The sequence below is a fragment of the Urocampus carinirostris genome, chromosome 1 (genome assembly GCF_059441175.1).
Source record: "Urocampus carinirostris isolate Australia breed hairy pipefish chromosome 1, RoL_Ucar_1.0, whole genome shotgun sequence".
In the NCBI taxonomy this organism is placed as follows: domain Eukaryota; kingdom Metazoa; phylum Chordata; class Actinopteri; order Syngnathiformes; family Syngnathidae; genus Urocampus; species Urocampus carinirostris.
This window is the reverse complement of record NC_142349.1, coordinates 10,344,047-10,369,886: the sequence shown is the minus strand read 5'-3', so window position 1 is coordinate 10,369,886 and position 25,840 is coordinate 10,344,047. Positions and strand designations below refer to the sequence as shown.

General features: G+C 37.9%; 1 protein-coding gene and 1 pseudogene across 3 annotated transcripts in view; both read right to left on the bottom strand.

Moving 5' to 3' along the window:
- The window catches only part of grin2ba (glutamate receptor, ionotropic, N-methyl D-aspartate 2B, genome duplicate a), a 211,578-nt gene that overhangs the window by 157,955 nt on the left and 27,783 nt on the right, over nucleotides 1-25,840 (bottom strand). The gene's annotated exons all lie outside the window — the stretch shown is intronic.
- On the bottom strand, nucleotides 4,228-4,363 carry LOC148373515 (U2 spliceosomal RNA; annotated as a pseudogene).

Sequence of the window (25,840 nt, the reverse complement as noted above, 5' to 3'; positions counted from 1 at the left end):
ATTCATGTCTTTTTGCTTTTTATTGAAATCAATTTTGTGCCCTGCGACTGTCTGGCAACCAGTTCAGGTTGTCCCCTGCCCACTGCCCGAAGATAGTTGGGATGGGCTCCAGCACCCCCGCGACCCTACTGAGGATAAGCAGTGCAGATAATGGATGGATGGATGAAATCAATTTTGGTGGGTTTTTGTAGGAACTACATTTTTGCATCCAAGTGGCATTAAATAATACACACTATCCCTGAGAGCATTCAGTAAAATTGCCAATGTGCACAGAAAGGCAGAGTTGATTTTTTGTTATTAAATCATAATAGACTCTTTCTGACTAGCTTCAAACAAGCTCTTAAATTTGGAACAGGCTTTGTAGCATTCAAACTTTGTTTGCACCAGCACTACCCCCTCTCATTTTGCTTGCACATCAACAGCTTTGAATTCCGTTCACCTGCTTTTCAAATGAGATACAAAAGAACACGTAATCACACGTTTTATGATTCATCACAGTTTTGAAAAATAACATTGCACAATTGAAATGGACTGAACAAGAATGGCAAACGATCAATCCTGCCTGGGCCTAGTTAGTATTTTAAAGCTTCCACAATCGCTTTCTTAAACGTCTAAGTTTCCCTCAAATTTTGCACGCACAAATCTTTTGTATATCAGGCACTCAGTGTTCAGTAATTGTGTATAATGCATTAAATGTCTTTCAAGTGCCATTTTCCAGAAGGGAAAACATGGTGCGAAGAAGAGGCACTTATTTGTCGTATGCTCCCTAATAGGCTCCAGGCCACTTTTGAAGGAAATATTTAAAATAGTTCACTTGAAGTGTAGATATCTTCAAAACAATCTTGCGGTACTAACATTTTTTGTTGCGGCAAGATGAACAGTGGGGGCAGTGCTTTTTACACTTACGTCTTTAGTAGTGCCACGTCTGAATCAATCCAACTCTCGATAACTATTTTAAGGCAATAAAACATTTACTGCATGTGGCACACACATGTAAATAAGCATCAATGATAACCTCATTAAATTGCAATATTCTTCAGGAATATTGCCACATTTTACTCACCAAAAGTCCCTCTTATAGGTGCACATATCCCTCCTCCTTTCCTCAAGAAGATGTATATTATTCTGTGGTACAGATTATCTGTGCGTTTCACTTCCATCAAGAAGTTCTTTTATATTTCCATTGACGCTAATGCTGAAAGTCAAGCCTATTCTGTTGCACTTGAGGCATAATTTTTTATTCGATTTATGGCTTAAAATGGCCATTTGACAGAAACACTGGACACAGAGATCTTTTTCCTTTTCTTTTCAACTTGAAATCTGATTGGCTAAACCAACAGTTTATTGGTTACTTATTTCATGCATTTTTTTTTCTGCAGAACTGATTGTGAAGGCCTTCGGGTAGATTTATGAGCCTGGCAACAATTAACGGCTGAAATAACGTCTGATCGGACGCCCGGGGCATGCATCTTTTACGTCGGGCGTACAACTTACAAAACATCTCCGTTCTTGGAAATTTCGGAATTTCGGTTCGTTTAGCAATTTGCATACTCTGCAGCTAATCAAAAGCCTGCATCGAATAACTTCGTGCTTCCGGACCCACTCGAGAACTATAGGATCGTGCATTTGCATATCATTTTCCAAAGTAGACGCGCAGAGAACACAAGAAAAATTGAGAAGTGGTTAGGAATCAGGCCAAAACCTCAGCCTCAGAAGAAATATTGAAAAGAAGCTAACAAAATTTATGATGCTACAAAACCTAAACGTGCATTAAAAGCATCGTGGAAAGAGGAGTTCACGTGGCTTGTATCAGACGACGCAACCCACATATTGCATGAATGAAGATGAGTAAATACAGGTACATACTGATGGCAGATGGAAAAGAGTGATGACACATACATGCAATGAATGTTATAAGTACATTTATAAAAAACTTACTTTTAAAGTGTTGTTCTGTTATATATTCTGATTATCAATCCTTAATACTTTGCAAGAATGTTTTTTCTTCTTTTGCGATTAGTCGTCTTATTGTGTTTCAAGTTGGGACAAACGGGGCGGGCAACTTGTCAGAGTTGTCTGCCCTGGTGTCCGGTAACTTTTGTCATGAGTTTCAGACACTGGTTAAATTCTTAAATATGAAAGCAGACAACTAGAAGCAGTACAAGCAGGAGAAAAGTCATGAAAGGAAGCTGACAGACAATTTGGAATTCAGGGACTAAATATAATTAACATTACATGAGCCAGATACTTTATAGGCCACCAGAGAAGGCCTTGCAGGCGCTGACGGCACACCAACGAACAGGAGAACACATTTTCTTTCTATGCAAGGAAATTGAATCCTAATCAGACTGTATTTTTTTTTTCATACAGCTTCGGCTTGAGATAATACGCGGATGCAATGAGGCATCGGCCAATTAGGTAAGAACAAAATGTCTCCGGTAGTTACTCAGAACCAACAGGAGAAAAACAGGTACTAAGTGGACCCCAATGAACAATGAACTGAGTCATTAATGAATGTCAAGACCAACATGGCGATCATATTTTTGCGTTGGAAGGTGACAATGCAGTGAATGTGAGGCCACGGCTCCATAATTGGCACTGCTCGAAAATTCCAAATTATCAGCAATAAATCACAAAATAACAGCAACATTCCTGAGTGGGATATGATTCAGATTCCACAAACATCCTTAGTCGGCCGAACAAGCAGGACTGTCTTCTTAGACCATTCTCACTTGAATATAAGTGAACGGCACACAGTTCCTATAGCAACATGTTCGGCTCCTGCCGTCATAAATCTACGAGGGACGATCTGCGGAAAGCCATATGCACACGTAAATTACATAAATGTGCTGAGAGGATGACTAAGATTTGAAAGGTCGAGAGCGATCTCTTCCGAGTGCATTTGTTCTTTTTTTTAAGTTTTGTTTTTTGATCAAGTGAAAAGCCTGTCTGTATTTTGAAATTGTTTTGTCAAGATATTGATGTACAGGGGCGGCATTAGCTCAGGAGTTAGAGCGCTTGTCTTAGGATCAAGAGGTTGCAGGTTCGATTCCCGGCTCCTCCGTGTTGTATGTCAAAGTGTCCTCGGGCAAGACACTGAATCCCTAATGCCCTTAATAAGCAGGTCGGCGCCTTGCATGGCTGCATGGCCGCTATTGGTGTGTGAGTGTGTGTGTGAATGGGTAAGTGTGAAGCACATTGTAAAGCGCTTTGAGAGGTCATTGACTTGAAAAGCGCTATATAAATGCAGACCATTTACCTTTTACAGGCAAAAATATATAACCATCTTTTTTTTTAAATAAAATTCCAATCTTAATTTAATCTTTCATTTTTTCAATTTTAGAATAAATTTGGACCATTTTTCTTTCATGTTTTTCCATTCATCCCTTATTTGCACCGCTTATCCTCAGTAGGGTCGCGGGGGGGCTGGAGCCCATCCCAGCCATCTTCGGGCAGTGGGCAGGGGACACCCTGAACTGGTTGCCAGCCAGTCGCAGGGCACACAGAAACAGACAACTCACTCATCCATTCACACCTAGCGACAATTTAAACCGGCCAAATAACCTGACATTCATGTTTTAGGAATGTGGGAGGAAACCGGAGTGCCCAGAGGAAACCCACGCAAGCACGTGGAGAACATGCAAACTCCACACATGAAGGTTCGATCTCATGACCAACAGAAATTTTGCAGAGTTCATGTCTGTCCAGTCTTCATACAGGACAGCCCTGTCAGAGCATTTTTAACTCTATGATGTTTAACATCAAAAGCACAATGAAAATGAAAAAATAAACAAAAATTACTTTGTAGAAATGTGACTCATTAAAAATAAATGTTATATTTTTACCATGAGGCGCAGATAATAATCCCTATTAGGCCAGAAATTTGAAAGTGCACCTTATAACACTGAGTTATATAGAGCAGAATAAATTGGTATTGCATACAGTATTTATGTTTTTATATCCTCCCAAATTTGCACAAGAATTGATCAAATGCTTAACATCGTTGACAAAAATCACATAACATTGCATACAGCGGATATGGAATCTGAATGGAGGTGTGGGGGGGTTTGGGGGTTTTTAAGGGTTATTGATCTATCTTCGTTATTCATTATCCATTATCCGTTATCGGTCAGTTCATAATACGCTACAAAGCCTAGGAGCCGGGACACTTACTCTCAGCCAAAAGGCCAAGCTAAGGTCCTAGCCCTAAAGCCTTGCTGCGATCATTGCGAATGCACCGTTCCCGGAGGTACTGCAATACCGGGCCGATGCGTGGAGTGGACAGAGCAAGCTCATATTCCATCTCCGAAATGCAAAAATCAAAGAGGTTTAATAATTTCATCATCCATTGTAGTGAAAAGAAATTGAGCACCAATGTTAAACCAGTAGACCACAAGTGGTAAGGTGTCATACGACAAGGCATTGGATCTCATCTCATTATTACACTGTTTTTACTTACGGTGCCAGAAACACCAGTTTGCAAAGTGCATTCTGTTAAGTTAAACACTCTTTCCATGTTGGAGAATGGAGAAAACAAAATGTATTTCTACAAAGCACTATACAAGCTCTTTCAGATACATATGCATACAGAATTAAACCGCAACATTGTTGAGGCACAGGTAAAGAAGTGAAGAGACTGTTAAAACCAAGGGTTGAAAACCTATGGCTCACGGAACCGTGCATTGCTCTTTTCATGAGGACACATGGCTCGAAGTAAAAATTACTCATGCAAATCTGATCTGCAGCGTTCCAATCTGATGAAACAAGGAGCCAATTCTATTGCACACATAGCTGTTGTACTGCTCGTAATATGCATGGTTTGGATGAGGATCTAAAACGCATACTCCCCACTACAGTTTACAGTCAAGGTATCACATCAAGGGACCCCGTTTTGGCTGTATGTCGCCAAGAAATCCTTCATATGTATGCTCATTAACCAATTTAAGTTCACTGTTGAGACAATTAAAAGTAAAAACCCACAGAAAAATTGTAATCAGCTAGAATCGCTAGCCAACTACACAGCAATTTGATCAGGTGAGCGGTAGGGGTTGGGCAGAGCAATGCACACAGTCTCGTCTGCAATGTAAATACGACAGTATCCTCGTTTGCAGTACTTTGTGACATTTTGACAAAATAACTCTGTTTGCACTTTGTTTTGAAACAATAATTGTGAAAAAAAATAAGGTCAAAATGAGCCTCAATGGTCTTAAGTAATTCCTGGAGGGAGACAAGTTTAAAGTGGTATACAGTAAGACCTCGGTTATCGCGGTTAATGGAGACCAAAACCACCCGCGATAAGTGAAAATCCGCGAAGTAGCGGCACACCTTCAAAAAAAAAAGATATATATTTTTTAAATTATTATTTTTTTAGACCTGTTTAATGGCGTCAAAACCACCTGCTAAAAGTGAAATTCTGCGAAGTAGCGACGCCCCTTCCAAAAAAAAAAAAAAAGAACTCATCTCATTATCTGCACCGCTTATCCTTATTAGGGTGACGCCGCGTCCGCCGAACTCGCTCCGTTGCACGACCCGGGAGTGACCTCCACCGACTTACCCCCCCTCCCCCGTCCCCTCCAGCCGGCCGCCTTATCCCGCGTCCGCTGACGTTCCGCCGAAGAAACCTGCAAAAAGTGAAAATCTGTGAAGCAGCGATGCCCCTTCAAAAAATAAAAAGAAAGAAAGAAAAAAAAAAAAATTTTATTTAAAAAAAAAAACATTTTTTAACCATTACAGACCGCGAAGCTCTGAAGCCGCGAACGTCGAACCACAAAGTAGCGAGGTCCCACTGTATTTCTTGAATTGGACACAGGCTCTGGCATTATTCTTATTTCATAAGTTTTGTCAAATCATCTAATGTCACACAGAGGAATAAAATGCACAATTTTGATTTTGTCTGGAGAGCTGGTTTGGCTAAAAGTTGTCTTAAAATATTTGGTATAGCTCTTTCTCAGAAAAAAAAGAAAGAAAAGAAAATCAAAATATTTTTCTATTATGGCTCTTTGGGTCAAAAAGGTTCCCGACTCAAGGTTTATCATAATGCAGAAACAAAATACACCATGCAAATTAGTGTTTATGAAAATGTGAGTTAAAATAGTGAGATAATGAGAGACGGTCGAGTGCGTTTTTGTGTCATTGGTACCACTGATGGTCTAGTAGTGAAGTGTTGTTGCTCTCACTGAAACTACTGGGTTTTTATGTCTGATGTGCAGTCGGCAACATTTTGAGATTTTGGTCAACGACCCTAATCGACGGATCACTCTTTGCAATACAGTGGGACCTCGCTACTTCGCGGTTCCACGTTCACGGTTCAGAGCTTCGCGGGTCTAAAAAATAATAATAATTAAATAAAATAATTTAAAATATATATATGTGTAAAAAATATATATATATATATATATATATATATATATATATATATATATATATATATATATATAATTTATTTATTTTTTTAACCATTTTTGAAGGGGCGTCGCTACTTCGTGGTCCCACATTCGCGTGTTCAGTGCTTCACAGGTCTAAAAAAATAATAAGAATAAAATTAAATAATGAAAAAAAACTTTTTTTTAAGCATTTTTGAAGGGGCGTCGCTACTTTGCGGATTTTCACTTTTCGCAGGTGGTTTTGGTCCCCATTAACCGCGATAACCGAGGGATTACTGTAATATATACCGTTGTGTAAAGAACCCAACGGTTATACACAAATGCACACAGTGGCTCTAACTGTATTCTCAATATCATGCCCCTTATAGTCTGGTGACTCCTTATGTATGAAAAATGTATAACAAAAGATTATTTTTTGGTTGCATTAGAGTGCGGAAAATATGGTAAAGAATCCAACGGTCTTTCTGTTCTTGTAGATCACAATCTTCATCTAATATGGTAAAATCGCCCACCCCTACCTAAACAACGTGAGAGACACCGACCTCTCTCGAAAATGAGATGTGAACGGCAAGAACTGCTCCACCCGCACTGAGCGTCAACAACCTATCTACAAAATTCCGGCTTGAAGTGTTAAGTCATTAAAACTGCTCTGATAAATATTCATGCCGCTGTAGAGGTAGAAGACGTGTGTGTACATGTGTTGCTCAGAAGGAGCCACTCGGCAGCCTCCGCAGTGAATCAGATTCACCGAGCCGGATTTCATGCACTCATTGGACGAAACTCCAGGACCAATCTACTTTCATTACAGCGTCTGCTTCCAAAAAGGAGACTACACTGAAGCTGCCATCACTCTCTTCCTTTCCAATCCCTCCCCCTTACTTTCATTTTAATTCGATTTAGCCTCCTTTCTCTCTAGTTTATCATTTTGTCCGTTGGAATAAAGCTTGATCTCAATTTTGCCACTTATCTACTGCCTGCATTCACACTCTTTCATCACATTGTGCTCATCACATATTACGTCTTAGGTTTTGTACACGCCTAGGATTTGCATAAAAGCTGGAGGACGTGTTTAGGACCATGTTTATTCTAAATGACAGCAGATACTATTTTGCATTTATTAGAATTAGCATTGTTTTTATAGTCATTGATAGCAACGGAGTGTTCATTGTTCACGACAATATTAGACTCGGCCATCCATGATAAACATATCATAAAACACATTTGTGAAACCCGTAGCCTGCGAATGCTTAAAATGTCTGAGCATCAATGAACAGGTCAAATGAGTCCTTTGACGAAAAACTTCCCTCAATGCCTGTTGACTAATATATCCGCGCAATAACGCCTAAGCGCCGTTAGATGCCAGGATTTCATATCCATGCCACTGTGTGGAATTGAGAAATAAATGATCCTAAAAATGTACAATATATATACAGTGGGACCTCGCTACTTCGTGGTTCCACGTTCGCGGGTTCAGAGCTTCGCGGGTCCAAAAAATAATAATAATAAAATTTGAAAAAAATATATTTATTTTTATTTTTTTTTAAGCATTTTTGAAGGGGTGTCGCTACTTCGCAGATTTTCACTTTTCGCGGGTGGTTTTGGTCCCCATTTACCGGGTCCAAAAAATAATAATAATAAAATAAAATGATTAAAAAAATTAAAAAATTTGGGGGGAGACCAATTGTGTTTTACGTATAATAAAATTTAATAGATTGAGAGTTTATATAAAAAAAGAAGTTGTTACATTAACTTTATGTAACAATTACCTTTAGTTACATTCATAAGGTACATCAGACCTTTTGAGGACAGCCATTACACAGATGTAGCCCTCGGTGAAAATGAGTGTGAGACCCCTGTTATAAAAGAAAATATCTGTGTGGATGAACACAAAACATATAAACAAGTCAATTTAATTCAGATCAACATTACATTGCACGCATAAAACTACAAATAATAATAATAATAATTTCCTTGTATTGTCATTCTGTGTAACAATGTACACAGAACGAAATGTCGATTGCACCTGACCCGTTGTAGCGAGCCGATGCAGCCGCAGCCAACAGAGGGCGCCGCCGACCACTTTTTAAGTCTTAGGAATGACTCGGCCGGGGCGCGAACCACCGACCTCCCAGTCTCAAAGCGGGCGCCTTACCAAATCATATATGCTTGTATTTAGCTTGTCAGTAGGTTATATGTATTAATAAAATACAATGCTCAACACGACTGTTTTTAATCAAGAAATTCAAATTAGTAACATCTACTTGTAGAAAATTGCTTTAAATTATATTGAATAAGTTCAGAAATTAATTTGGTGGTTATGGATTCAGTTAGCAGGTGGTGCTCACTATTTCACAATAATTAGTTCTCAAAAATAGCCTGGTTTGTCTCTGTCATATCAAGAATCTAGCAATTCTCACAACATATCGATTTTTTTTCTTTAAATTATCAAATTTTCAGTTCATTAATATGGATAATGATTGATCAGTCCAAAATAAAAAAATATATGGACATACAAATAAATAATGCAAGTGGTTTTATTCTAACAAACTACGATTTATTTGCATAGTAAGGGAAATTGAATTTAAAAAAAAACATAATTGACCCAGTTACAGTTTTAGCAAGGGGGAAGAAATTCTGTAGCAGGAATGAAAGTACTGATCAATGAACCCAGTTTTATTATTATCAACTCATTTAAACGATCAGGAATTATTTCATAGTGTGTCATAATTATATTTATACCCAGCACCAGAAACGGGTTGTAGCATTATCTTTTGTTGTGTGACTTTTTTGAGGGGGAAGGTGGTGGCGGTGAGCAGGGGGTGTCCACATGGCCTTGTGAAGGAATTGTGGGTATTTCTTCATGTTGGCAGAGATGGTGGTTGGAGAAGGCTAGTAGGGGAAATGCATTCGTAGCAGGCTTGTACTCTACATACCCATGCAAATTACGGGCACTGTGTTGTGTCTATCAATATGAAAAGGTTGAAAGCATACAGACACAGATGGCTGTTATAAACTGTATGAAATAATCAAGGGATAAAATAGGAGCATTATGGCTTCCTGTTCCACGGGGTCTATAATTACGCCTTTGCACTCAATCCCTGCTTATTTCATTAATACTCACTGACCGGCCACAAAATAATGACAGATATATGCGAAATTGGAATTCGTAAATGTTGTTTTTTTAATCACAATACAAAGATAATTTAATCTAAAAATGAGCAATATTTTTGGATGAAATTTTCCAAAACTGTGCTGCTTTATTTTGAGAGCTGTTTCTAATATTGAGGTTGTATTATTTATCAAAATATGCACGGGATTCAGAACAGTTCTACATAAGCACACACGAGTGCAAGATATATATATGTGTGTATATATATATATATATATATATATATATATATATATATATATATATATATATATATATATATATATATATATATATATATATATATATATGAGAAAGAGAGAGGGAGAGATCTTTGTCTGTGTCAATAAAAATGCCAATGTGTTTATTATAGCTGCTGTCAGCAATTTGGAGTCACGATCACAGCTCATTCATCAAGTATGTGTTTTTTTTTTGTTTGTTTTTTGCACTCGAATTAACACTTCATTATTGTATGTTGTATTATAGGTTATTGGGGATTTTTTTGGGCGTTTTCATATATTTGAAACAGTTCTCTTACTTTCACCATTTCCATGATGCACTAACAGAGAGAGGTCGGTGTCTCTCACGTTGTTGCGGTAGGGGTGGGCGATTTGACCATATTAGACGAAGATTGTGATCTACAAAAACAGAAAGACCGTTGGATTGTTTACTATATTTTCCGCACTCTAATGCACCCCAAAAATCACTCCATTCCAATCTCGTATATCCCCCTTTCCTAATGTGTTGCGAATCCCTAACACCTCTGATAAAAGATAGGCACGGTAGAAAGAATAAAGCCTCTTTGATATCAGTTGGGCATTGTTAACACAAACTTACATTCTACTATCAACTTTCTAAGGACACCTCAAACTACACACCCCACCTTTAACAATAGCAATAGCAGATTTTGAATTAAATATGTGAAATGGGAGTCAGCACACAAAGCTCAACCTTTGCACCGGGCAACCTTCACTTCTATATTTTACACATAAAGTCAGATTAAAAAAAACTTTGAATGCTTTCCACGGCCCCATTTAACAAAAGACTAAGAAAGTTCAACTAGATGCTCAAACCACCCGCTTAGCAGCAGGGCACCTGCTCAATTCCCTCCATGGCTGAACTACTTCATTCTCCTTAAATCTCTTTTCTTCATCAAACTGCCCTTCATTCCGCTGCTGTGACCCTTCAAAGACATCACAGCAGTTCTTCAACTAAGCATCACGTTGATGACACTTGACACGACACAGCTTTTACCATACACTTCATCGTAAGTAAAGACATCTTTGGGTGCAATCACATTAGGGCCATCGTACCGTGCACAAGCACGCTTGTTGTTAAAGTCTGGATTTTAGAGCTGGTGTGCGCTCAATCGATGTGTGCCAGAGCACGGCACGGATCCCCAGTTGAGCATGCTTGGGAGAAGCCATTTTCTAACATTTGCATAATAAATCCTGTACAAAGGTTGCTGACCTCAATGGTTCTCAACAAAAGATCTCTTAAATTAATTCACATTGGGGATGTTCAATGTGATATATATTTGAATTTATAACTTTTGAGTAGTCAACCCCAGGACTTACCCAGATGGATGAAATGTGTTTGTTTAGATTTAGTTAAATGTTTTGAACACATTATTCAGAAGACGATCAAATTCACCCCCTTTCCTTTGCATTGAGGACGCTACTATGATGATAAATATAAATTGAAAAGTAATGACCTAATGGCAATTTTCTATTTTTAAAATTAATTGTCTAAATTTAGATCTTACTGTGAAACACAATAAATAGAAAATAAAATGGAAAATAAATAAAAATATAAAAGAAAAAAGAAGAATGTGATCTCACTGTAGCCCAAAACACATGTTGAAAGTTCTTCTCTTTTAAGGATATATGTTCATATTCCACCCACTGCAGGACTTTAAGGTGGACTATAGAGGACCAATCCTGACATACGTAAAAATAAATGTACTAATAAATAAATAAATATATGCCGTGTAAATAAATGAACAAATAAATCAAGCAATACCTAAATATGTGACATAAATGCAATGTATGTATTTATATATGCATTTTGTCATATTTATTTTGGTATTCATTTTATCATTTATATTGACATGTAATTTGTTGAATGTTGTCTTGTATTTTATCGTGTTGTGCCGAACTATTTGTTGATTGGCGTAGTAGCAGATTTTGTTTATTGCTGGTAGGATAAACCTTTACGAGGTGTCTGATCATGATCCCGGTGTCATCACATCGTCAAGAATATTTTGATGATGCCGCAAAGAAAAAGAAGCGTCCGGCGCTCTAAGAGAGGAGGCAGAGTCCCCCTGAAGCTTCAAGAATACCTGCCTCTAAATGAAGTGTGTAAAATTAGCCAGAGAAGTGATAGCTGAAAATGAAACTCATCAGTCAATATTCAGCCACACGAGAGAACTACATAGTATGAATTTTCTCTGGTACGCCGGCACTGTTAGAGGAAATATATTATATGTAATGTATAAAAGGTATGCAGCTTGCTTTTAACTTACTTTTAGCAATTCTGTCTGCATCACGCAACACATTAGGAAGTAGGAATATGAAGGAGGGTGGAAGATTGGCGAGTGATTTCATGCTCATCCCAGCAGATTTTGGTTAATGGAGCATGAAAATGATGAATGTAAGAAAAAGCAAATTTCAAATACAGTCTAACCGCAAACCCAAAAATAAAATAAAAAAAGAAGAGTTTATTCGAGCGCGTCTAAGAAATGCACATACTTGCATGGGCCAAAAAAAGAGCTAGACAAAAGCTGCAATAATGACTTCAGCCAGAAGATGGCGGCAGGGGGTAGAACATTTCCAAATTCGCGACAGCACTTTCGACATAACTTGTTTGAAAAGAACAAAATTACGTTTCCCCCAAAAATAATTATTGTCGCATTGGCAGTGCTAATTTTGAATATTATTTTCTTTGAGTTACTTATTTTAGCTCGATTTTTCTATTTAAATAAAAAAATAATACTATATTTTGGTTGGTCGGGCAAGGAGAGATAGGGAGATATAGATAAATGAAACTACAGTTACAACACACTATTTTCCAACATTTGATCAATCTGTTGAAATTCTGGGTGAATAATCGAAAAATCGGATAAAACCAAATGTCTGCATTATTAAACGGAACACTTCTTCAAATTAAGATTGTCGAAAATATCTCCATTTGAATTTAGATTAGGTTTGGTCCATAACAAGTCAGAAAACAGCAAAATGTAGTTTTAAAAAACTGTACGTATATCAAAGTAAATAAAAGTAGATTGTGGTTTTGTAGCTTATCTGTTTTCAAATCAATTTGTTGTTGCAGCTCTATTCAAAACCGTTGTAGAGTCTGCATTGATTTTGGAAACGTTTACAAAGGAAGATTTTTCCTGCTTCTTTGTTTTGGATTGTGTTCTCAACTGCGCTGCAGCAGATTAGTCCATGTTCTGGCTCGAGTTGTTTCGCATCAAATCAAATCCAGGAGACGCTGACTGGGACAAGCAGTGGTCGCATTTAACTTTTGTCCTGCAGTGGAATATCCACCAAAAATATACAATTGGGTAAAAACCTTCCCTTGTTATTTCTCCCAATGCATCCTATTTAAATACTTACCAACCTACTAATCCAAAAAGACGGGATCCTGTTGCCAAAAATAACAGCTCTGAATGAGATGAATGGAGGCAGATAGATAATTGTGGTTCTAATCTGTGCAAAACTGGCAATAAAACAAATTTAAAGTGATTATGGAGCTTTTATTGCCATGAGGGTCACTCCCTTCTTCCCTGAGACTTATCTGTGCATGAACAAGGCACAAGGCATGTGTCAAATCTTTTACTCAACTGCTGCAGATGCTAAGCACCCGTGGCAAAGGTGAGCGAGGTGGAAATAGAAGTGAGCACCAGTGAGAAAGAGGAGGGTGAGGGGAGTGAAGCATTTCGGTGCTGAAACCACAAATCACTTGCAAGATTAAGCGCCTATCCAGGAGGTGGTGTAAATAGAATCATGTCCCTGGGAGAGAGACCAAACTTATCTTCCTCACAGTTGTCAAAACATTCTCAATCTGAAGGCCGGAATACCTTTCTGTCTGCAACAGACTCGATATGCAGAAAGGAACGGTTTTCCAGTGGGGAGCGAATACCTCCCGAGAGCAGAACAAACTGTTTTGATTCTTGTTATGACCTCGGGCTTGACTGAGGTGTGTGGACCACGATGTTGATCACACACAACACTTTCGTCTCGGTCCCTCTGCTGCAGAACCAGCATGCCGCCAAACAGCTGAGGGCGGTTTCATCTGTTCAACAGCTGTCACGTCAACGAAAGGAAAGAGGAATTGCTCCAAATGATGACTGTGTGTGCTTGATAAACGGGTTAAGCGAGCGGCGCACTGTCCCGCGTCCTCTGGGAGCAATGTTGGATGGCGTGCCTGCTCGCCAGACAGTACTTGAACGAATCTTGCCCGGGTTTGGAACTCAGCTGAGTAGGAATTCGATATCAAACATGTAGGCGCGCATCACATCCAGTTAAAACAACCACGCTCACCAGGATATCCCTGATAAGTTTTGATACAAAAGGCCCGGCACGGCACCAAAAACATTCAACTGAGAAATTTTGTAAAATGAGGGTACACGGAAAACAGTCTGACCGTTACCATGGACACAAAATACTTAACTTCTAAAAAGGACAACAAAAACATTTTGAATGTGTGCTTTTAAAAACTCACAATCAAATGAAGGATCAGCTTTCGTGTTTCTCACCCTACCCAATATATTGCCGTCAATTAGAATAGAGAGCAAAAAAAATTCTGTGGTCCAATTTTAGAATGGTAGATTGAATTTAGACACATGGAGAGGATGGATGAGGAGCGAATGTTGAAGAGGTTTTTACAGAGCAGAAGTAAATGGAAGGAGACCAAGAGGAAGGCCGCGATTGACGTGGATGGATAGTGTTATGAGTGAATTGCTGGAAAGAGGTCTAAATATAATGGAAGCTCGAGCTCTTGTTTGTGATAGGAATGAGTGGACAGGTGTTGTGAAAGGATAGTAGGATGTTTGGACGTGTTCTAAGGGATGGGCAGGGCACCCGTATGATGCGGCAGGGGTAAACCAGTGAAAAGCTGTTGGGCCCTGCTGTTGGACAGAAGAGTGCGTTGTGTCACCCTGACCCGAGTGACATGGCCGCTTTCTCGTGTCCCATTTCATCTGGAGGGACGAAAGCATGATAGATGGAATGAATTTGAGGGAAATTTTTCCCATTAAAGAAAACTCACTAACACAGCGCCTGTAGTAAGTTAATAAGTACAATTGTATTATGTTTACAAACTAATTAACTTGAACAGAAAGACATTTTATGGTTATTCAATACAATACAGTTAATTCTCGGTGTATTAGGTGCATGTATTATCATTTATTTAATGGTGAGGGTAATATTCTAAGAAAAAGCTCAAATCTGAGAGAAATTTACCCGCAAATTTGCCGCATAGTGAATTGGAATATTTGAGAGGGTAGAAAAAAACTCACACATGTGTTAGATTTTGAACAAAATCACAGAAGAACCCAGAACTTCTGAATTTGCAGGCTGGAGTGGTGGTACCGTTTTAGAATTAGAATTGTATTTATTTTCATTGACATCAACATTGAAACATGGTTTGCATTGAGATTAGACATGGCACTCCAGGGTAAAACATGTAACATAAAGACTTTGAAGACAACAAAGATAAAAGACTATCAGAATGAATAGGGAAAAAACTACAACATAATGCTGGAAAAACTGGCCTAAGATATGATAATAATAATGGAATGAAAAATCTAGGGGAAACCCACTGGTTTTTAGCTTTTCTTTGCATTCTACTGACTTTTCTCAGAATCCAATACAATTGATGAATTAATTTTCAATGTAACGAGCCGCTAAAGCTACGGGCTGTCGTGTTCGTTTTGGTGACCAGTTGTGCGCCCTGCTGTTTGACTGAGAGCCTATCAAAGTTGTGTACTTTGCCTCGCCTTTATTGGCTGCTTCTGATTGGCCGGCGCTGTTATACCACATTCTTGTTGGCCAAACACTCCATCACTCAAATAACAAACTGGTACTATGAATACTTGTAAAAGACTGCTTTACATTGCGATATCGATTCGATTTTGGTTGATCGTGCAGCTCTATGTGGTGCTGTTGGGTTCTTCAAATTGAGATCTTCAATTCCTACTGGAGAAACTCCACTTTCAAATCAAAGACCATAGTTTTCAGCCATAAAATGTTGACATTCCCTCTCTGGGTCAGTGATGACATCCTGCCAAAAGTGGGTGAGTTAAAGCATGTCTGCGTCATGTTCATGAGTGAGGGCAGGATGTAGCGGGAGATGGACAGGTGGATCGCGTAGCGTCTGCCGTGGTAAAAGGAGGAGATGAACCCATTTACCAGTCAATCCACCTACTTAACATGCTCTTTTACCCCCTCCAATCAGAATGTGTCATCTAAAAAAAATTCCCCTTGGCAATGTCACAAATTTGTGAGTTTTCTTCCTGTAGATGTATTTTTTGCCAATTTTCCACAATAAAAAGTCACAAATGTGTGGTTTTATTTCTTATACTTTGAATAATTTTATCTTTTTCTTGACAACATATGCCCCCCTAAAAATGAAATCGGTAAAATAAAATCTGCTGTCATATGTGTGAAGCTTGCTCATCAAAACAAAAGGAGGCAAATTAGTACAACTCCAACTCCAATCTTTGGGATTTATGATGTGATATTAATGACATTTGAATGCAATTTGCATTTCAATTCAGCTGCAGTTAAATGACAACATTCGGTATACTCATTAGTGGCATTCAAATCCAACAAAGGGGCCGTTCCCATTCAGAGGTGAGTAGTAACGTGTTGCATTTACTCCGTATGATTTATTCTGTTACGTTAACTTGCGTAAGTTTTGGGACATTTTACTTCTGGGAGTAAATTTAAAGCACTGTACGTTTTACTTTCAAATTGAGTAGATTTGTGAAGAAGAAACTCTACTCTTACTCTGCTAAATTAGGTTACATTAAACCCATTACTTAAATCCTCTAATGTAAATGAGCCATTTCTTCCCTGTGTGAGCAAAGAGATGTGCACCCCCATAAATCGCCTCATTACCTTTTCTCACCATATTGTAGTGCTTTGTCCTCGTTATACTGTGCTTTTACAGGATCAAAACTGTTGTAACCTTCATATGGTCAAAAAGAATCTCCAGTTGTAGAACTGCAGAGCACATAATGCCACAGCTATCACCCAAACACTCACATACAACCTGTATCCAACCTGTGTCCAACACCAGGTCACCAGTGCAGTATTTTGTCCAGATTGTTTTTAACTGGCAGTGGTAATTTTTATTATCTCTATTTTCTGGCTTTTAGTGTGTGTCACTTGCACAAGCCAGGCATACAACGGCCGTTAATTAACAATGAAGTAAAAAGAATTGTATATGGTATTCCTCAGGGAAGCTTTTAAAACACTTGCCTTACAAAAAGTATTCTTAGATTCCTCATTGCATATCACAGTACAGAGCTGCCACTGTTGCTGCCTGGAAACGGAGAGTGGAAAATCTGTTACCTCAGGTGCCCTTTTGTGGTGCTGTTAAAATAAAAAAATAAAATACGTTTTCTTAGAACAGGTGCAAACAGCCCTGTATTTCGTATCGCCATGCTGCTTTTACATTTCCCGACTGGCTGATGTAAGCCAACATCGCATACCATCAGTAATAATTAAAGGAGTGGCAGCATGTAGCGGTGTGTTTGGCTCCTCCCGGCTGTTTCATGTGATATAATGGTGTTGACCCCAGGAGCGCTGCATTTCGTATTTTGAGTTATTATATTTATGCAACCACTAAGCTCCCTGGCTATTTCAAATTGCAGTCAACCTTTAGCAGCTGCGCATGGCCAAAGCTTGCTGCAAACATTCTCAATTTCTGAAAATTGATCAGTAAATGGCAGCGAGAAGCAGACTGAGCGAGACAGAGAAGGGAAGCGCTACGAAGAAGGTGATGGTGGTTGTGTATGGAAGTAAGGCCTGTGTATTTTATTCAGTGGCAGCAGAGTACAATCCATAATCAAAGTGGCTGATTCATAGTTTAAATTAAAAAGTAGCCTCATAGAGCCGGTGCAAATGTCTTGATTCATGGGGACCCTGCCAAAGCATCCCATCGACCACAGAAAGCGAGCCCACAGGGGGGAAAGAGGGCAAGGACAGGAGCAGAAGCCTCGTTACAGCCCCCATGCTGTGGGGAAATGTCTCCATTCTCCCAGCAAGGTGGCCCTGACTGAGTGCGGATAACTCAGTGTGAGTGTGTCAGAGTGTACACGCAAACATATGTGGGGGGTCAGACAAAATCAACATGGTGAATCAAATTAGGTCATTTTAAAGTGGCCGATTCTCTGATTTCATTTCTGCTTTTGGTAGCTGTCTGATAATAACCAGGTTCGACCCTGCTTAGTTTCCCAGATTGGGCGTTCACAAGGTGTTATGGCCGTAAACATGTTAGGAGGTGAAGTAGAAGAAGAAGTGACACATACGCGTCTTGTGATTGCATACTCACTTGAGTTAAGCAAAGGCAGAGCTATGCAAACAGCAAAGGTACATCATAGATTTGTTAAGCTAAAAATGTTCAAAATGTGTCATGTTAAAAATCTTAACACATGATGGCTGAAGGAGATGACGATAAAGATTTGGTCGCAGATATACGTGCAAAGCCATTTTCAAGACAGACATTTCAAGAGATCTTGTGAGATGATAAAACTTTGAGGACAATTCATTTTTAATTATCTAATTTTTTAATATTTGCATTATTATGTATATTGATACAATTTAATTGCTGACTGAGGTATTGAGATATTTAAATGCTCAGGAAATAGCCTGTGTTGTCCATGATTAAGGCATTGTGACATTTGTGTGCGCGTGTGCTTCTGTGTAGGATTTCTCAAACCGTGATGCCTTAAATGATGATATTTGAATGGATATAAACTAAATAAGACTAAATAAGATTAAGAATGGCATGCACGGCCCGCTACTGGGAAAATTATACGTAAAATAAACATTTTCTTTTTTTTTTTTTTTTTTAAACTTTTTATTTCTCACACCAATTTTGACAGAGGTTTGATTCCTCCATCATACATCAACACAAAATATATACACTTGACACACTCATAAATAACAGAAGAAACAACAAAGAAGAAAAAAATACTATTAATAGAAAGGAAGAATAAATGTTCATACAATACATCCATACAAAAAGAAATATATATATATATATATATATACATATATATATATATATACATATACACACATATATATATATATATATATATATATACATATATATATACATACACATACACATATACACACATATATATATATATATATATATACATATATACATATACATACATATAAAATAATAAATCAAAATATACACCCAAAAAAAAAAAAAAAAAAAAAAAAAAAAAAAAAACAACGCACATAATAAATAGGGGGAGGTGTTTAGACATCAAGTAAAATTTGTGTGATAGGCTTCCATCTTTTCTCAAATTGGTCAAGTTTCAGTTGAAGTTTTGCAGTGATTTTTTCCATAATGTACATTTGCTTTAATTTGTCTCTCCATTGTTTTATGTCAGGAGGTTGTGGTTTCAGCCAGGACACTGTGATCATTTTCTTTGCTACCAGAAGCATTACCCTTAGTATATATTTCTGTTGACCAGATAGTAATTCTTCTGGCAAAATTCCTATTACGTAAGCCTTTGGGTCCAACCGCAACTCCCAGCCCGTGATTAATTTTATTTCTCTCTGGATACTTCTCCAAAAATTTAATATTACAGGGCAATTCCAGAAAATATGCGTAAAGTCACCGACCCCCCCACAGTTACGCCAGCATAGATTTGAGGTATTTTTATATTTTGAAGTGATAGAGGGTGTATAGAAGAATCGCATTTTTACTTTCCATTCAAACTCCCTCCATGTCGGGCTGTTGGTTATTTTGTGTCCCTCTTTCAATGTTTTTTCCCATTCGTTGTCTTTTATCGCTACATTAGTTTCTTGTTCCCATTTTTCCTTAACTGCCATGTCCTCATTACTGAGATCCATTCTCAGGGCTTTATATAGTTTTGATATAACCCCCTTTATTGATTGTCCTTTTGTATACGATATTAATAATTCATCTACCTTAGTTGGCTCCTTACATATTTTCCCCCATTCCTCGTGTTTCTGGAGGTAATGCCTTAGTTGCAAATATTTGTAAAAATCATTTCTGGGTAGGTCAAACTCTTGTTGGAGTTGTTCGAATGATTTCATTGCCTGTGCTTCCAATACTTGGGTAATCAACATCAGTCCTTTTTGGGCCCATTTTTGAAACCCTACCTCCATACCCCCAGGTTTAAAGTCTGGATTTTTCGCTATTTTGGTAGCCCTATTCACAGATCTTGATATTTTTAATTTTTTTTGTATTGTTGACCAAGTTTTAATAGTTCCCTTAATCCATTCATTCTGGATTTTTAATTTCTTCCACCTCGTGACTGATATGTATGGTAACGATTCCACCAGCATATTTGGACAAGATCGTTGCTCCATGTCCACCCATATCGCATCTTTGTCTGTAGTAATCCACAAGATGAGTGCTTTAATTTGAGCTGCCCAATAGTAATATTTAATATTGGGTAGGTCTAGGCCCCCCTTTTCTTTAGGAGCTAACAGGGTTTTGTATTTTATTCTAGGTTTCTTGTTTTGCCAAAGGAATTTTGCTATTAACTTATTTAACATTTTAAATGTAGATGCCGGGATCAGAATTGGAAGGGATTGAAACAGAAATAATAGTCTTGGTAATATGTTCATTCTGATTGTTTCTATCCTGCCGATAAGACTTAAGGGCAAAATTTCCCATTTTTCCAAATCTTTCCTTATTTCTTTTATCAACATTCCATAATTTGCATCAAACAGCTGTGTGGAATGTGGTGTAATGGTCACCCCCAAATATTTAAACCCTTTATTTGTCCATTTAAAATCAAACCTTTCAATCACATCTGTTGGACATTTTCCTGATATCATCATTGCTATTGATTTGCTCTCATTATTTGAATACCCAGCTACTTCTCCATATATTTTAAGGCTCTCCAACAGTGGTGGTATTGATAACGAAGGTTCCTTCAGCATTACCAACAGGTCGTCTGCAAACAATGATATTTTATGTTCTGTTCCTCCTTCATCCAATATCCCCCTTATTTGCTCATTTTGTCTAATTGATTCTGCGAGTGGTTCTATGCTTATTGCAAACAAGAGTGGGCTTAAGCAATCCCCTTGCCGGACTCCTCTTTTGATTTCAAAGAAATCTGAACAGTGACCATTTACTCGAAGACGAGATTTCGGATTTTTATAGATAATTTTCACCCATTCAACAAATATTGGAGGGAAGCCAAAAGCTATAAGTGATTGATGTAAGAAGCTCCATTTCACCCTATCGAAAGCTTTTTGTGCATCCAAGCTCAGTAACATCGAGGGTTGGGTCTTAGATTTTGTGCTCGTAATTATGTTTAGTATCCTCCTAATATTGTTTGCACCCTGCCTTCCCGGAATAAACCCTGTTTGATCATTTCTAATTAATTTCGCTATAAATTTCTGCATTCTTTTTGCCAGTATGCTTGTAAGAATTTTTAGATCATTACAAAGTAAACTAACTGGTCTATAGCTTTCACACAATATTGGGTCTTTTCCTTCTTTGTGCAGGACTGTTATGATGGCTTCCGACCATGATTTGGGGGGATCTCCTTTTGTTAGAGCATAGTTAAATACTTTCTGCAGTACTGGTGTTAATTCTTCCTTAAAGCTTTTGTAGAACACCCCCGGGAATCCATCCGTTCCTGGTGATTTATTTATTTTTAAGTTATTTATTGTATCTTGTATTTCCTGTTTTGTAATGGGGCGAATAATTTCTAATGTATCCCCCCCTGTTAGTGTTGGTAAATGTAGTTTTCCTAAAAAGTTTTGTGCCGTGTAGTTATCTAAGTCATTTTCTGAGTCCTTGTATAATTCTTTATAATAATCTGCAAATGCTTCTGCTATACCTTTGGGTTTTACTAAACATTGTTTAGAGATAGGATGTTTTATTTGTGATATAATTCTATCTGTTTGGGCCTTTTTAAGTTGGAAGGCTAGCAGTCGACTGGCTCTATTGCCCATTTCATAGTATCTCTGGTTCACAAAGCGCAGAGCCCCTTCTGCTTTATTTGTCAAAAGTTCATCTAATTTGCTTCTGGTTGTTTTTAATACCTGTAATCTGGATTCATTTGGTGTTTTTTTATGTTCTTCTTCTAGTTCCTTAATCTTATCCTCCAATTCCTTCTGATTCTTTAAGCGTATTCGTTTCAGCCGGGACGATATTTCTATTAATTTCCCCCTTATTACAGCTTTCCCTCCTTCCCATAATATTGTTGGAGAAACCTCATTGTTGTCATTGATTTGGAAATATTCTTTTATACACCGTTTTATTTCCTGTACTACGTTTTTATCTGAGAGGAGAGATACATTCATCCTCCAATACCTAAAATGGGGTTCATTGTCTAAACTTAATTTCAAAGTAATTGGAGAATGGTCACTTATAGTAATATTCTCTATACCACACTCTACTACTGTATGCATATGTTGTCTTGAAATGTAAAAGTAATCAATTCTCGAGTAGCTGCCATGCGGGTTTGAATAGAAAGTATAGTCTTTAGTTTGGGGATTCTTCTCTCTCCATGGATCTTTCAATCCCAATTCTTTAGTTATGTTATTTAACATCCTCGACGTCTTTGTATTTGTTCCGTGTACTGAAGGATACTTGTCCACTTTGCAATTCTGTACAGTGTTAAAGTCACCTCCTATAAGTAACATTCCCTTCGCACAGTTGGTTATTACTTTAGCTAATACTTGAAAAAAAGTCCCCTTTTCCTCAACTGGTGCATAAACATTCATTATTGATATTTCCCAACCGGCCATTGACCCTATAATCATTATATATCGCCCCAGATTGTCCTTCACTTCTTTTTCGACTTTAAACGCCACCCCTTTTCCAAGTAAAATTGCTACTCCCCTCCTTTTACCATAGGATGCGTAGAACACCTGGTTCACCCATTCTCTTTTTAGCTTCTTATGTTCAATTTCGGTCAAATGTGTCTCTTGTAATAAGGCTATTGAGCTCTGCAATGTCTTGAGTTGATTCAATATCTTTTTTCTCTTGATGGGGTGGTTTAGCCCATGTACATTATATGAAACAATATTTAGATTGCTCATGCTTTGTATTGAGTCTCACTGATTTTTGAAGCATACAGAAACACTACATTAATTACTAACACCTCCATTGACAAAACAAACCAAATTACTAACAAACATATTGACAAGCACACATAATTTCCCACCAAAAAGAAAAAAAACACACCCAAAAAACAAAAACCCATGTCTTCCAAGAGTCCAATTGGAGAGTTGTGGCTACCCTCCTGGAAATATGCACTCAGTGCGTGAACAACTTTTGTACCGTCGTCCATAGTTATAACTAACTAAATATTTTAAAGTAGCTCTATGCCAATATATATACATACATTGTTTTAATTTAAAGATAACAATTTTACTTGGTATTTAACTTACTTCTAACTTATTGAATTTATAATAGAAAGGGCATATATGGTCCTTACTCTTTCTCCCCAAATCCGAATATGGCTTCGTTTTGCTCCATAGGAGCTTGTAAGTCACCTTCTATGATGGGGGTGTTCCCTTGTCTTCCTCTCGATTCCGGTCACTGTGGTCCAAATGTTCTTTGACAACATTTTTTGCAGTGTCTCCGTGTTGTCCTCTTCCACTTCGATCCCCATTTCTTTTAGCAATGTTGCTGCCTCCATCAGTGTAGAGAATGTTCTTATTCCTGAGTCCAAAAACATCTTCAGCTGGGCGGGATATGGTGATTGTGCCTTTACGTTCTTTTCCTTTAACTTTTTGATAACGTCCCTTACTTGTTTCCTCTTTTTTTGGATTTCTGTGGTGTAATCTTGGTTGAAGTAAACGGTCTTGCCTTCGTACGTTGTCTTCTGCTTCCATGCTTCTTTCATTACGGATTCTTTCACTATGTAGTCGGTGAAACGTACGATAATTGCCCGTGGCAGTGCTTTACCTTCTTGAAACTTGTTCCCCAGTGAGCGGTGTGCCCTCTCAATGCGCACATCCATATGCTCGGTTGTCGGAATGTTCGATTTAATAAAGTTTGTTATGAAGCCGATTGTGTCTTTTCTCTCGGCACCCTCGGGAATCCCATGTATCCTAATGTTGTTCCGTCGTGATCTCGACTCCAAGTCCTCACACTTTGTTGCTAGTTTGGTGGTTTGTTGGAGCAAGGAGACTGTTAATTGCTCTAGTTTTGACGTTCGCTCTTCCGTGTTAGCATGTAGCTCCTCCATGCTTTCCACCCTCCGCTCCAGCAACACAGTGCGCTCCAGAAGTTCTTCGATGCTCTTTTCCAGTCTTGTCATCGCAATCTTGCTATCCCTTGCTGCTTCAGTGTGTTCTTGCCGTAATTTACGGATTTCGTGGAGGATGGCCGAGTCACGTCCCTCGTCGACCGATGCCATTCCTTCTGCTCCCTCGATCTTTTTCTCCTTAGCGCCCTTTTCCTCGACAAGTTTCCCCTTCTTGACCATGTTTTGTTGAATAATTTGTCTCTAATATGAGTCACAATTTATACCTTTTCTGTCTTTCTCCAAGTATTACATTACTCTTTAGTGATTTTTGTCAGAGCTACTTTCCTTGCTGCCGTCTACCTCATTGCGCCACCGGAAGTCCCCCAAAACATTTTCTTTTAATGTTGTAGGGCAGGAGTGACAAAGTCAAACAGATGGAAGTGCCAATTTAAAAAATTAAGCTAAAAGCTAAGGGTTAATCAAATGTTGACATTTTCTAAACTGATGCATATAGTTTTGTAAACCTAATTGAATCCACTGAAGAGCTAACAAATATATTCCAATATGATCAGGTAATTAAAGCAATATTTTCTCATGGCTCTGTCAGTAATCTTTAATTTTCAACAGGCAAAAAAGACAATATTTGATATAAAATTATTGAATAAACATTAAATATGATATTTATTAAATATTAAATGTATATTAATAAGATATATAACTGATATGAAAATCCCAATTACATAAACATTGAAAGAAAGAAGCCAGTATTATTCAGGCACCAGAGTAGCCAATATGATCTATTTTTAAAAAAGTGGGCTGAAATCCCTTGAAAAGAAAAAAAAAGTCATAGCAATTGTTTATCGATCACTAAACTGCAACAAACAAAGTGCAAGGAGAAGTAACATATAGTGAGAACAAATACACGATTCCTGGTGCATGATACAATTTTTAATAAAGATCATCTCAGGGGCCATAGAAAACTTTAAAGGGTGTTTTTTTTTTCACAGAAGAGTATTCTGTACCTAATATGTACACAAAGATCATTACGTTAGTATTTATTACTGGACTGGACAGGTAAATTGGTCTGGGATAATTGAAGGGAAAGAAACTAGTCATCCCCCAATATTGTCAAGATAATTTTTTGGGAATAGGCACATTTTTCTAGTGACTTTCAATGGATCACAATGATACTTTCATATTCAAAGGCAGAACATTTTCATCCATATTTTAAATTATATTTTTGCCTAACATCTTGTTAGGATGTGCATGCTCCATCATTTATGTCACCTGATTTGGAACTCCAGTTTAGCCTATAAAGAGGTGTTTAATCGAAACAAACTATTGACTTACTAAATTACTTACAGAAAAAAAGGCGGTACATCACTGTAACCCACAAGCATATAAAAGTAAGGACATTTATTTCCCGTCTGATAATATTAGAAAATGTATTTTCTTTGTGGCCGGTGAGTTTATAGACAGAGCAATTAGCCTCAGAAAAAGTCCAATCCCACACGAACATTTTATGATGCATCACTTGGACCTGTGACCTGGAAAAAGGGAGGAAATGGGTACAGCATCGATATTGGCTTTAAAATATTATGACTTGCAGAAAATGGCCAACGTTGCAAGTTTTTGCCCTGGCTGATGGAATTTGCTTTGCTCTAACAGCAATGTTAAGTTCATGTCTGCTACTGCCAATCGAGAATCCCTTGACACAACAATATCTTAACTAAAAACAAGTGCACTGGTGTGTGCGGAAGAGAGCACGTGCATGAGATTAAAAGAACATTAAAAAAGAGAAACAGATGACGTTAAAGAAGGTAAAAAGCATATGACAGAAAATGAAGTAAATGCACACTATGTACATCA